Source organism: Coenobita brevimanus, chromosome 65 (assembly GCF_032717465.1).
Source record: "Coenobita brevimanus isolate Jiangsu-jjx chromosome 65, ASM3271746v2, whole genome shotgun sequence".
NCBI lineage: Eukaryota > Metazoa > Arthropoda > Malacostraca > Decapoda > Coenobitidae > Coenobita > Coenobita brevimanus.
The window spans coordinates 38953232-38964813 of record NC_137018.1 but is presented as its reverse complement, the minus strand read 5'-3'; the positions used below and the strand labels follow the sequence as shown (position 1 = coordinate 38964813).

At 42.3% G+C, this 11582-nt stretch overlaps 1 protein-coding gene across 2 annotated transcripts in view; it reads right to left on the bottom strand.

The window, feature by feature from the left end:
- Window positions 1-10737, bottom strand: part of tou (bromodomain adjacent to zinc finger domain 2B toutatis) — an 860023-nt gene extending 849286 nt beyond the window's left edge. For both annotated transcript variants that reach the window (XM_080276402.1, XM_080276403.1), the window contains exon 1: window positions 10628-10737. The gene's annotated coding sequence lies outside the window, so the exon portion shown is untranslated. The remainder of the gene's footprint in view (window positions 1-10627) is intronic.
- Between the last annotated feature and the right edge of the window lie 845 nt (window positions 10738-11582).

The window sequence follows — 11582 nt, the reverse complement described above, 5'->3', positions numbered from 1 at the left end:
TCCTTGTTGTGGACAGCACTATAACAAGAGTGTTTTTCTTTTCTTTTGCATTATTAAGAGGATACGGGAAGGGAAATTCTTCCATGCCTGAGAGAATAATTTCTATAATGTACAAGGCACACCTAGATGGCTCTCAGCCATGGGGGCAACATTCTTTCCAGGGGAAAATCAAAGTACTGCTTTAGGACCTCCCAATTACCAGCTCTGAAGTTGCACAGCCTCTGCTTCTTGGGAGGATCCAAAGGCCCTACTTGAGTGATAGGACAGGTTAAGATTATCATACTGATTGAAGGAGCCCAATGGAGAAAAAATATTAACAGCATAAGCAGATGGATCAGTTGTATGGGAAAAAAAAAAAATGTTGTAACTTTCTCCAAGGCAGTTAAGGATACGGGTAGGGTGCTGTACAAGTTGCTCAAGGTACTTAGGACAGGCAAGATGTGGGCTCGTTCACCAGGTGGATCAGTGAATGGAGAAGGGAACCAAAGGTGGTGGTGAACACTAGTCACTTAGAATGGACATTTCAGGGAAAGAAAAAACCGGCAGAATGTTTTCCATCTTAGAAGAAAGATAGTAAAAAAAAATCTCTAGCCACTAGAATTACGGGATAAGCATACAGCACATATATATTTAGTCAAAGATTGACAGGATGGCTGCAGTCAGAGTGTAGAGAATTCTGAGGGTTCAAGTTCACGAACAGGAAAGCAAGACATTATTACACAATGTACATACAGCCACCTTTATCTTTCAAATGAATATAAAGCAAATAGGAGGATAGAGAGAGGGGTTTGCTGTCAGTGACCTCAGACAGAAAAAGATGTGAGGTTTAGAGGAGGAGAGGTTGCGTTCAACAGTGAGAAAATCTGAGGGAAGGGCACGATTGTTGCAGAAATGACTAGGAAGTGAGTCAGATAATGGTCTAATGCATCTAACTTGGTTATGGGAGAGGGGTTGTTGTTGTTGTTTGTAGATTATCTCCTCCTGCAGAGGAGACCGAGCCTTGATTATGGCTCAGTCGGTGGTAGTTGGCTTGTTAATGATGATGAAGGTGGTCTAGTTGATACTGATAATCCAGGTTACAATGTAGCTGAGGTCTGCAACGTCTTCTGGGTTTGATTTTGAGGTGGTGGTGAGGCATTTTTCGTTTTCTGAGGTGAACCAGAGTTTGGTGTTAACCTGGTACAGTGGGTCAATCACATCGGCGATGTTGTTGTCGAGGTATTCGGACTGTTACTCGTCGATGTCATCGATGTCCAGTGAGTCGAGATGAGCACGAAGTATTGCGTCGAGAGGTGGCACGATGGCAAGAGTGTGTTGTCGGATGTCAGGAGGGTCTGGCGGAGGGGCAGATGGTTGTTCAGATGCAGTGTCTGCTTCTACTGGGGCCGGGGGTGGAGGTTGTTTGGCTGTCTTCCCTTTCCTATTTTTCCCCTTCTTTTTCTTTTTGGATGATGCTGGTGGAAGAGCAGATGTTGTTGGAGGTGGGGAAGCAGGACAGACCTCCAGGACTTCTGCAGGCAGTGATGGAGAACAGGGAGGTGCAGGGTCCTCTTCAATGATGGTTGAAAGTGGTGGTATGGGGTCTTGGAGGTCAGTGGTAGGTTTGGTGTTGACGTCCGGCCTAGGCTTAGGATGATCTCGTGGTGGGCTGAAGTAAGGCTGGTCGTCTCGTGGCATGGAAATAGGAGGCGGAGATGGTGGTGGTATGCCAGTGATTGCCTTGTTAGGGATGGAGATGATGGGCAACTTGTTGTGGTGAAGAAGTAGAGGGATCAGCCTGATGAGGGTTGCACGGTCTTCTTAGGCGATGGCAACTGCAGATTGGATGCAGGCAAAGATCCTTACTTGTAGGATGTTCCCCTCACCAGCTGTGGCTCTAGGACGATGTTGGGGTTGAGCTAGTGCATGGCTGGATCCCTCCACTCTTGAGCCAGAGGCCGCTTCTGGACCCTTTCTACCCTGGGTGATCAGGAGTTCCACCTCCTCTCCATCTTTTTTTTTTTTTTTTTTTTTTAAATAAATAACAGAAAGGAGGAAGGAAAAACAAATGGGTAAAAAAAAAAAATACTCCATACACCAGATTACTGGTGTCCTCTGTTCATAAAATATCTGTAACAGTTAGACTTGAACAGTTGTGGGTTGAAATTTGGAGGAAAACAACTCTGGGGAAGCGAGTTCCAGAGAGATGCAGTTCGGGGAATGAAAGAATTCTGATAAGCAGAAGTTCTGCAATATGGTTGAGTGACATTCCAGTCATGAGCGCTACCAGATGCCCGTGTAGCACGAGGGAAGGCATGGAGAGGTGGCACCATGGACGCAACTTCGTCTAAGCATTTGCCAAAAAAAATATCTGTAAAATAATGCAATGGATTTCCCAGCCTTCCTGGTATTAGGCTTCTTGATGGCTGAGCGATGCATGAATAAATATTTGGAGTTGTCAGATCTGGTAATAAAGCCGTAGCCTGCTCTATAAAGTGGAGAGAAACCTGTTTTGTACGCAGGAAAAATCATCCGATATATTACCAATATGCCGGGAATCAAACCCAGGACTCTCAGTTGAGAGCCAGGCAGCATACCACTACACCACGACCAGGTAAAAGTTATCTCACATTGTCACAGTCTTGTAACCAATGTCCCTTCGTCCCCAACTGTGGGCCTGAAAAGGATGACATAACCCCCTGGCACTCGGGCAAGTAGATGCATTTAATCTATCCAAAGCACTTATGGCAAGTCAGATGAAGAGAGATTAAACCTGTTTTGTACACAGGAAAAATCATCCAGTATATTACCAATATGCCAGGAATTGAACCCAGGACTCTCAGGTCATGGTGTAATGGTATGCTGCCTGGCTCTCACCTGAGAGTCCCGAGTTCGATTCCTGGCACATTGGTAATATATTGGATGGAAGCCTGCTCTATAGTTGAACCATTTCACCCTCCCCATGATGGTGGTTGAAGAGGGGGAGGTTCAATGGGATCAGGTTTGTGTCCTCGTGGTGACAGGAAGGCAGGATGGCATTCTGGTTGTGGCGTGGGGACAACCTCTCAGTATGGCAGCTCGTGCAGATCTGGGCGGGAGAGGGGTTCGTTTGTGGATGGTGGGGGCATTTATAGTCCTTCCTCCCCACCCCCCCTCCCGAGACTCCGAGGTTGAGAGTGGAGATGCCCTTTTCGCAAATTTTGGAACAGGACATATGGTGTGTAATGAACATAAGACGCATGTTTGTCATCCAAGCTGAAGCTTGGGGTTCAAAGTGTGTCTTGGGGAGCTTGGTTTCTGTCCGCAAAAACAGTCCAGAATATATGGAAATGAAAAATTACACTTGCCGATCACAAGGAAAATACAGGGGTTCGCCGAAGAAGGTCATCTGACGAATATGCAACATACATGTTGCCCATATTTGTGATGGACTGGCTCTATATGTCATTAATATTAGTGACCTGCGCCCTAATTTTATATACATTGTGCTAATTTCATGATATTTATCACTTATGTGTCCTTGCTGGCCATTCTCACTCTCCCCAAGCTGCACGAAGACTGCTCCCGACCACGCTTGGGTGATATAAAAAGACAGTCTTGGTTTCAATGACAAATGTTTTGACCAGCTTCGTATTACTTTGGACGACTAAAACGGAGCAGCTTAGTTTCACCAAAGATGACTTCGAATCCAATCTGTCAACTTAGATGACAAAAACACGGCTATGTAGTATGGTGTAGACAGTTAGAGGCAAATGTGTAGGAAAGTATGCTGGCTTACTCCCCGTGTTACTGAAACTCTGAAAAGGTTCAGCACAGGGGGATGGGAATGGTCAGAAGCTAGTTCTGAAAATTGTTAGAATGGAAACTCCAACTCTCCCCATAAACGACTTTCCAGCCACCTCCAAATGAACACTATGTCAATTATAGAAATCAATTCAAAACTCATCGTATCTAGGGGTGCCAAATAATTTTTAAGTGGGTGTGCAGTTGGTCCCGTCAACTTTCCTGTTTTCTCTCCATACATATGTAAATTCAGCAAAATGAATCTGCAGCAACTACCACTGATTATTTTAATTTGGCCTCAGAGAGTGTCGCTAGCAGCAGGCCCACCACACTGATTTTCTAAGTCCACGGAGGTAGGACAGGTGACAGGACTTCTGATGCTGACTGTACATTAACAGACGAGGACACTCCGAATAAGAATTGTCTGGCGGTAGCAACAGCAAAAGTATAAATTCCTATTGTCTAGGGAGTTATTGGATTTTTTTTTTTTTTTTTACCCTTTCAATACACAAACGGTTCTTTACAATTTATTTCCATCTCCAGACGATTATGTACAATTTATCGAAAATCTTTTGTACTGAAAGCTGTATCTAACACCACCAGTTCGTAAAATGTCTCCTATGCATGAACTAAATCGTCCGGAATAAGCAAACATAATTCATTTTTTAATGTGTCATCGGAGTGAAGTGTTGTTCCAAGTCGACGAAAAGACGCTCTGAAACTGAATAAAATTGCCTGGCAGAAGAAAATGATCAAGATGTGTCGCTATCAGAGATTTAACTTATCAGTTTGGTGATAGCCCCTTCAGTACGATGGCTTTTTTTTTTTTTTACCCTTGCAGGCTGACGTCCCTCCAAAGCTGAATGAAATCGTCTAACAATAAAAATAAAGCACATATAATGGTAATAAAATCATCTGGTGGTAGTAAAAATAAATCGTCAGATGGTAGTACAAGTAAATCATCAGGTGGTAGTACAATTAAATCGTCAGGTGGTATTAAAAGCAAATCGTCTGGTGGCTAAAAAATAAATGGTGATACAAAAAATCGTCAGGTGAGAGCAAAAAATCGTATGGTGGTAAAAAAAACAAATCGTCTGGCGATAGAAAAAACCGTGATGTTAAAAAGTCGTCTGGTTGTAATAAAAATCGTCTGGTGGAAAAATAAATCTTCTAACGGCAGTACAAATCAATCGTCTGGTGCAGTACAAGTCAACCTTGGTGCAGGAAAATAGTCTGGTGAAAAAATCGTCTGGTTGTACAAAATAAATCGTCTGGTGGTAAAAAACCGTCTGGTGGTAACAAAATATAAATCGTCTGGTGGTAAAAAATCGTCTGATGGGAGTACAAATGGATTGTCTCGTGATAATCACAATAAATCGTCTGGATGTAGTAAAGATTAATCGTCTGGTGGTAGTCAACAAATGATCTAATATCTGCCCGAATAAATCGTCTGGGGTAGAATAAATCGTCTGCGTATAGGGAAAATTTGTTACAAGTTAAAATAAATCCCGGAATAAATCGTCTGGTGGTTGTAGGAATATCTACCGGTCGAAGAGAAAATCGTCCGGTGGTAGTAAAATCGACTGATGGTAGTAAGTTGTCTAATGGTTAAATAAATCGTCTGGTGGCAGTGAAATCGTCTGGTAGTAAAAACCGCCGGTGGTAGTCAAAACAAATCGTTTGGTGGTACGGTAGTAAAATAAATCGTCTGGTGGTAATTTAAAATCTGGCCAGTCAAAATAAATTGTCTGTTGGTAGTCAAAAGAAGTCGGCTGGTGATAAAGGTAAATCGTCTTGGTAGTCAAAATAGACCGTCTGTTCGTGGTTAAAATAAATCGTCTGGTGAGATAAACGGTGTAGGAAATCAAAATTAATCGACTGTTGACGTCAAAATAAGTCTTTTGAGTCAATATAAATCGTCTGGTAAGAAATAAACATGTTGGTCATTAAAATAAATCGTCAGTTGAGTCAAAATAAATCGTCCGGTGGCAGTCAAAAATAAATCTCCTAGTAGCAGTAAAATTCGCTTGGAGGATGTCGAAATAAATTATGTGACAGTAGTAAAAAATCATCTGGTTTGAATAAATCGTCTGGTGGGAGGCTAGGCACAATAAAAACTAGAAATCACTAAGAGAGCGCATACCTCCGCCAATGCCATTAAAAAGGATCCGGATCCGGATCCGGATCCGTGGAAATATTGTGTGGAATACATAGGATCCTGATCCGCCCCCAAATTTAATCCAATGTTTCTTGACCCATGGCCCACTCTTCCACAAAGTTCTACTGAAATTAACTGAGAACTTGGAGATCTTGTGGGGGATACTCCGGATCCGGATCCGGGTCCGCCCCCAAATTTAACCAATTCTTTTTTGGCCCATGACCCACCCTTCCACAAAATTTCATTAAAATTATCTGAGAACTTTTGGAGATATCGTGTGGACAGACTAACATAGGCGAATACATAACCTCCAACTTCGCTGGCGGAGGTAAAAATGATTGCAGTGATGGGGTTAATGGATGCTTTCTGGCCGAGAATTCCTGAACTGGTAGAGACTGGCGATTTTAATCCGGCAATCCAAAAGAAGAAAAAATATTGGAATGATGAAATAAAGGAGACAGAAAAATAAATCAATAAATAAAGATACAGATATAAAGCAAGGTTTCAGAGGCAATAAGCACTAATTGCAGTTCTGAGACGTCTTCACTATGAACGAGCCTTCTGTTCTTGTTATTACGTACTACCCGATACTATGATTAAACTCAGACAACGTCTGAAGAGCTAGAAACGGTCTCCATTAACCCCGTGGTTTCCAACCTTTTCTAATTCTGGCCCCCCCCCCACTGAATGACACGTTCCCTGCGCCCCCTCCCCCCTTCCTCAAATACTGAATTTTACTGGCATAGTTGGCACGTGTCAATAAATATAGATTCTTAACCTCTGAAATTGTTTATATATTCAGATAACTAGATTTTTTATTCATATCTGAAATATTTTCTCCATATTTAGAAATTACTGAATTCCATCATAATTCATAGTTTTCAAAAATAATTGCCCTCTTTATCAAGCCTTCGCGCTCCCCCAGGCAGCCCTTCGTGTCCCCCTAGGGGGGCGCGCCCCACAGGTTGGAAACCACTGCATTAAGCCATTCAGGGCGAGGACGTTTTACTATTGCTGCCAATACCCGTAAACGGATTATTTAAAGGAAAGAACGCTTGAATGAAGGGATTAACGTGAGTAATACTGGGTTTATGGAGAGAGAGAGAGAGAGAGAGAGAGAGAGAGAGAGAGAGAATAATTTTTAATCAAACCACACATATTGTTTAGGTCCTTGACGATAATGCAGTCTTTTCGTCCGGTACCTCCTTTATCTAATTAATGTTACCATCACACATCTTTGTTCAGCTGCGGGGAGGCCTCTCGTGGAAAAGGTGTTTCCTTTAACCTTCTCATGCTCGGAACAACTCTTAGTATTCTATTGTTGCTAACGATTCGAGTACATTCAGCTCAGTGAGTGAGTTGTAGGAGACTAAGTGCTGAAGTTGGTGCCACTAACACGTTCATGGTCGGGACAACTCAAATATTTCACCGCTGATAACGCCTGATGATTTCACTGATATGTGAGTCATAGGAGCCTGAGAGTGTTAATCATCAGTGCGATAACGTCTTTGTATAGGTGCGTGGCTATCTTTCATACTGAAGAGGTTCACCCGCAGGGCGACTAGGTCATTCGTAATTTATTCTACCTGCTACCATCCAATTGCACTGAACTGTGTGTGAGAGAGAGAGAGAACTGTCACTGGATGAGTTAATATATATATATATATATATATATATATATATATATATATATATATATATATATATATATATATTGCCTTCATTAATCCATATACAGCAAAATGCTCTCCCGCAATGAATGAAACCGTCTAATGGTAGCAATAAGCCATAACGAAGATGTTAATTACAGAGTTCCGAGACAACTGTGGATGCAATAATCAAATTTAGGAATAAACAGCTCGTATATTTCTCATCGAATCATAAACATATCTTGAAGTTTTGAATAATGTTAATTTAGAGCTCACTCATTTTACGTGGGCGGAGATTTTTGTCCCATGTCACGTAGTTCAGTGGCATAAAACGACACTGCCACGGCTCTAAAGCCTTCACATTAGCACTTCCGGACTGGCACCACAGTCTACTGTTTATGTCGTTTTGGCTAAACACTGAAGACGGAGAAGTTAAAATTACGCATAGTTAAAGCGAATCGGGTATCGTATATTTTTAACCAATATACCTCTATACTTATATTATCTCTTGAAAACTGAAAGCTCTGGTTTGATTCACACACACACACACACACACACACACACACACACACACACACACACACACACACACCTTACGATAATTTACCTCAGCAAATTTCGTTTTCACCGGGTTAAGTGAATCGATCGGTATGGTCAAATATGGGACAAGCTGTTCAAACTCTTCTTGGCATCGCCAGACGATTTTATTCAGCTTAGAAAACTTGAGAGCTGAGGATCCTATTCGTAACTACATATCCCCTTCATTACGTGAACTCTTCCCTCTAAAAATAATAAATAAATAATCCCTTCATTACGAGAACTCCACAATAAGCATCACCATCATAAAAAAAAAAAAAAATTCTTTTAGTACGAGAATGCCCTCTCAGAACTCCCCTGAACAAAACAAAAAATCGTATGTAGCCAGTAAGACGTCCTCGTGCTGAAGGGGTGGGCAAACAAATGCAGTGTACAACCTGAAATCCAATTAATCCCCTCAGAGGTGCTCATGTCCTCAGCTGAAATCCACTCACGTGTTATTTTATTTATTCTTGATATTTCAATTTCATTAACCTTAAGGGAACGTCTCTCGTACCGGATTACTGGGATGGGATTCTCGAACATAAATACGATCGATTCCCTATCTTACCTGTGATATTTTGTTTCTGCACGATGGACAAGGAAAATGCACAATATTCCCATATATCTTGTTCTTGCGGGAAAAAAAAAAAAATCAGAAAAAAGTTATCTCGATTTTGTACTCAGCGCAAGAACAGTAAAATCCTTCCGTCTCTCTCGTTCTTCCTGGATAAAAAAGTCACACCAGGATATCGATCGTAAATATGTTAAAGAATTCCATCCCAGTCTTACTCCTCAACAGTAAAATGCGTCTCCCAAGTTAAATATAATCGTCTTATTAAAAAGCATTACTCCAAATAATAGAGTACTTTATCATAGTGAAGGGGTTCAAAAAATAACTATCGCAGTGAAAATATTTGTTAACTGCAGCAATAAAGAGTAAAGACAAATGGTACAGTACGGCATCGTGATGAAAGGATTTATAAAATACATGGTACATCGTCGTAGTGAGTGTCAAATAAGGATAAAGTACCAGACCTTCAGGAATAGTGTAAATAACTGGTATGTCGTAGCAAATGGTGTACGGTACTCAGAACGCCGAGAGCGAGGGACGGAAAAGAGTAGAGAGCAGCTGTTCGATTTACCGGGGTCGGGGAGGTGCCAGGCTTCACGTTAACGGGGCTCTGGGGGGTAACTCATGTATTCTCTATGCAATTATAATGTAAATGATGTGTAATTGAACCGTGATATTTCGCCGACTACCTATTTAAAAGCTTCCCAAATGAGTATAATTTGGTGTCTGCTCGAAGTAAAGAGGTCTTGGGAGATTTAAAAAAAAAAAAAAATCTGCTTTACAAGAGAAAATTTCTACTACATATACAACGAAAGGCTATATAATTACGTTCGTTAATGTCGTAGCTATTGACAAGGCCCATCAATTATTACTAAGGTAAAAGGAAGTGCAATTACACCTTATTACTTATGCAATGACGCTAATTTACATATGACAATAATATATGAATGCTAGCGGCTGTTATGTCCTGCCTGCACGTGTTGCAAATTTCCGGCAAAGCTAATTTCTGCCACGGTTCGATCTAGTTCACTTCCAATGCACGCCAAAACGGATAGTTAATCTTTATTAATTACATAATCCGGTCATCAATTAACACAAACGAATTAACAAGTAATGCAAGAGACAAACTTTATAGGTAACTGATGCCATGTGTAATGGAGGAAAAAAAAAAGAGGAGGCGCCCATGGAACACACTTTACTACGAGGTGATCATGAATGAAACTGTACACGCCCACCCACCTCGGCTTTGTGTGTGTGTGCGTGTGTGGTATGCAATTTTCACATGCACATCTAGATGCGTGAGAGGGTAAAAAAAAATATATATATATATATATATAAGAAAAAAAGAACAGCTTCAAAATCCCACCTCGACTGTATAGCTTTGGTTCCGAAGTAGTAGCCTCACTGCGAAATTAACTTCTCGCTAAATATTCATTCTCCTGTTCAATGTCAAGGCCGACTCAGCACGTGTAGTTCACGAGACTAATCGCGAAAATAAGAACCCACCAAAAGCCGGCATGCAGAACCCTAAGTGAAAACTGAAAACAAAACCAGTGAAGGAAGCAGTGATACACGCACTTCCAACTCCGCAGTCGATAATTATAAGATGAATTACAGACTGCACACATTATCACCTCGTAATCATAAGCACAGGATATCGTAAACTAGTCACCGAGAACCGCTGGTATGATTTGAAACCAGGATAGGGCGAGTGAGAAGGAAAACACGGGTTGAGGAGGTGGGCGGGCGGTGGGATTGGGGTGAGTTGGCTGGGTTGCTGCACCTTAACTCGACAAAGACTTGGTCGGTCGGGAGGGAGTATGTCTGGCGCTTAGGCTTAACAAGGCAACACACGTCACTAATTTATGTCCCTCAACAAACAGTCCCAATCTACATAATCCCACCTACCTGGCTGCCGGGGTGGTGATGCAGCTTCTTGGATAGGCAGGGAGTCGGGATTCGCCTGATTAATGGTGTTTTAGAGTGAAAATGTGGGGAGATATGGGCCGTACCTGCTACCCGCGGAGAAAACTGTTCGGACTTGAGCGCTCTCGCACACACACAGGACGGCAGCGTGACGTCACAGGGCTTCCAACCAGCTCTGCTCTTTTTCACATTCATTTAGCCTCTCTACTGATGTGTTTCTCGGCGTACACACGCTATTTACACCTCCGGAGCCGCTGCATGTAGGGGAATCGGTATGGGATGTACGGATAAGACTGTGGATGAGCGGTACAAGGTGATGGATGTAATTGGTGTTTGTATGCAATGAATATGATGATATGGTGACACAATGAACTTAACACCCCGCTCCCTTTGCCTCAAACATGGCGAACTTATTTGGCGTTGGCGTGCCGCATTTGGAGGGTATTTTTTCCCTAGCGTGGCCTATCCTTTGCATCCGTTCATTGCCACTTCTGAGGTATTACCTCAATCTGCGCGGTGTCGATGCTGTCCGAACCATTTTGGAAAGTACGAAAAGAAACGAATCAAGGCGGAGTGACGCATATCTTTGTTCAGAAGCTCGCTGTATAAAAACGGTGAATTGATTGAAGGTTTTCGCAGCCATCCGCCCGTGCTCTTGTAACCAACTTCCTCTAAAATTTACTCCCACTGCTGTAGCGACTCTAAACACGGGTTCATTACAGAGTTTTCCCACCGTAGTGAAGGGTGAGAACAGGTGTATTTTAATGCGATATTTATGATGCGAGGAGCATTGTGCGACGTTTTAGAGCAAGACACTTGTATCAAAACGATCAGCCAGCAACTCTCTACTTTCCCTGCAGTTATCGTGTACTTGTATTTGGTGGGGCCGGGGGGAGGGGCGGAGAAGGTAGTGTTGTGGTGGTGGCGGTGCGAGGCT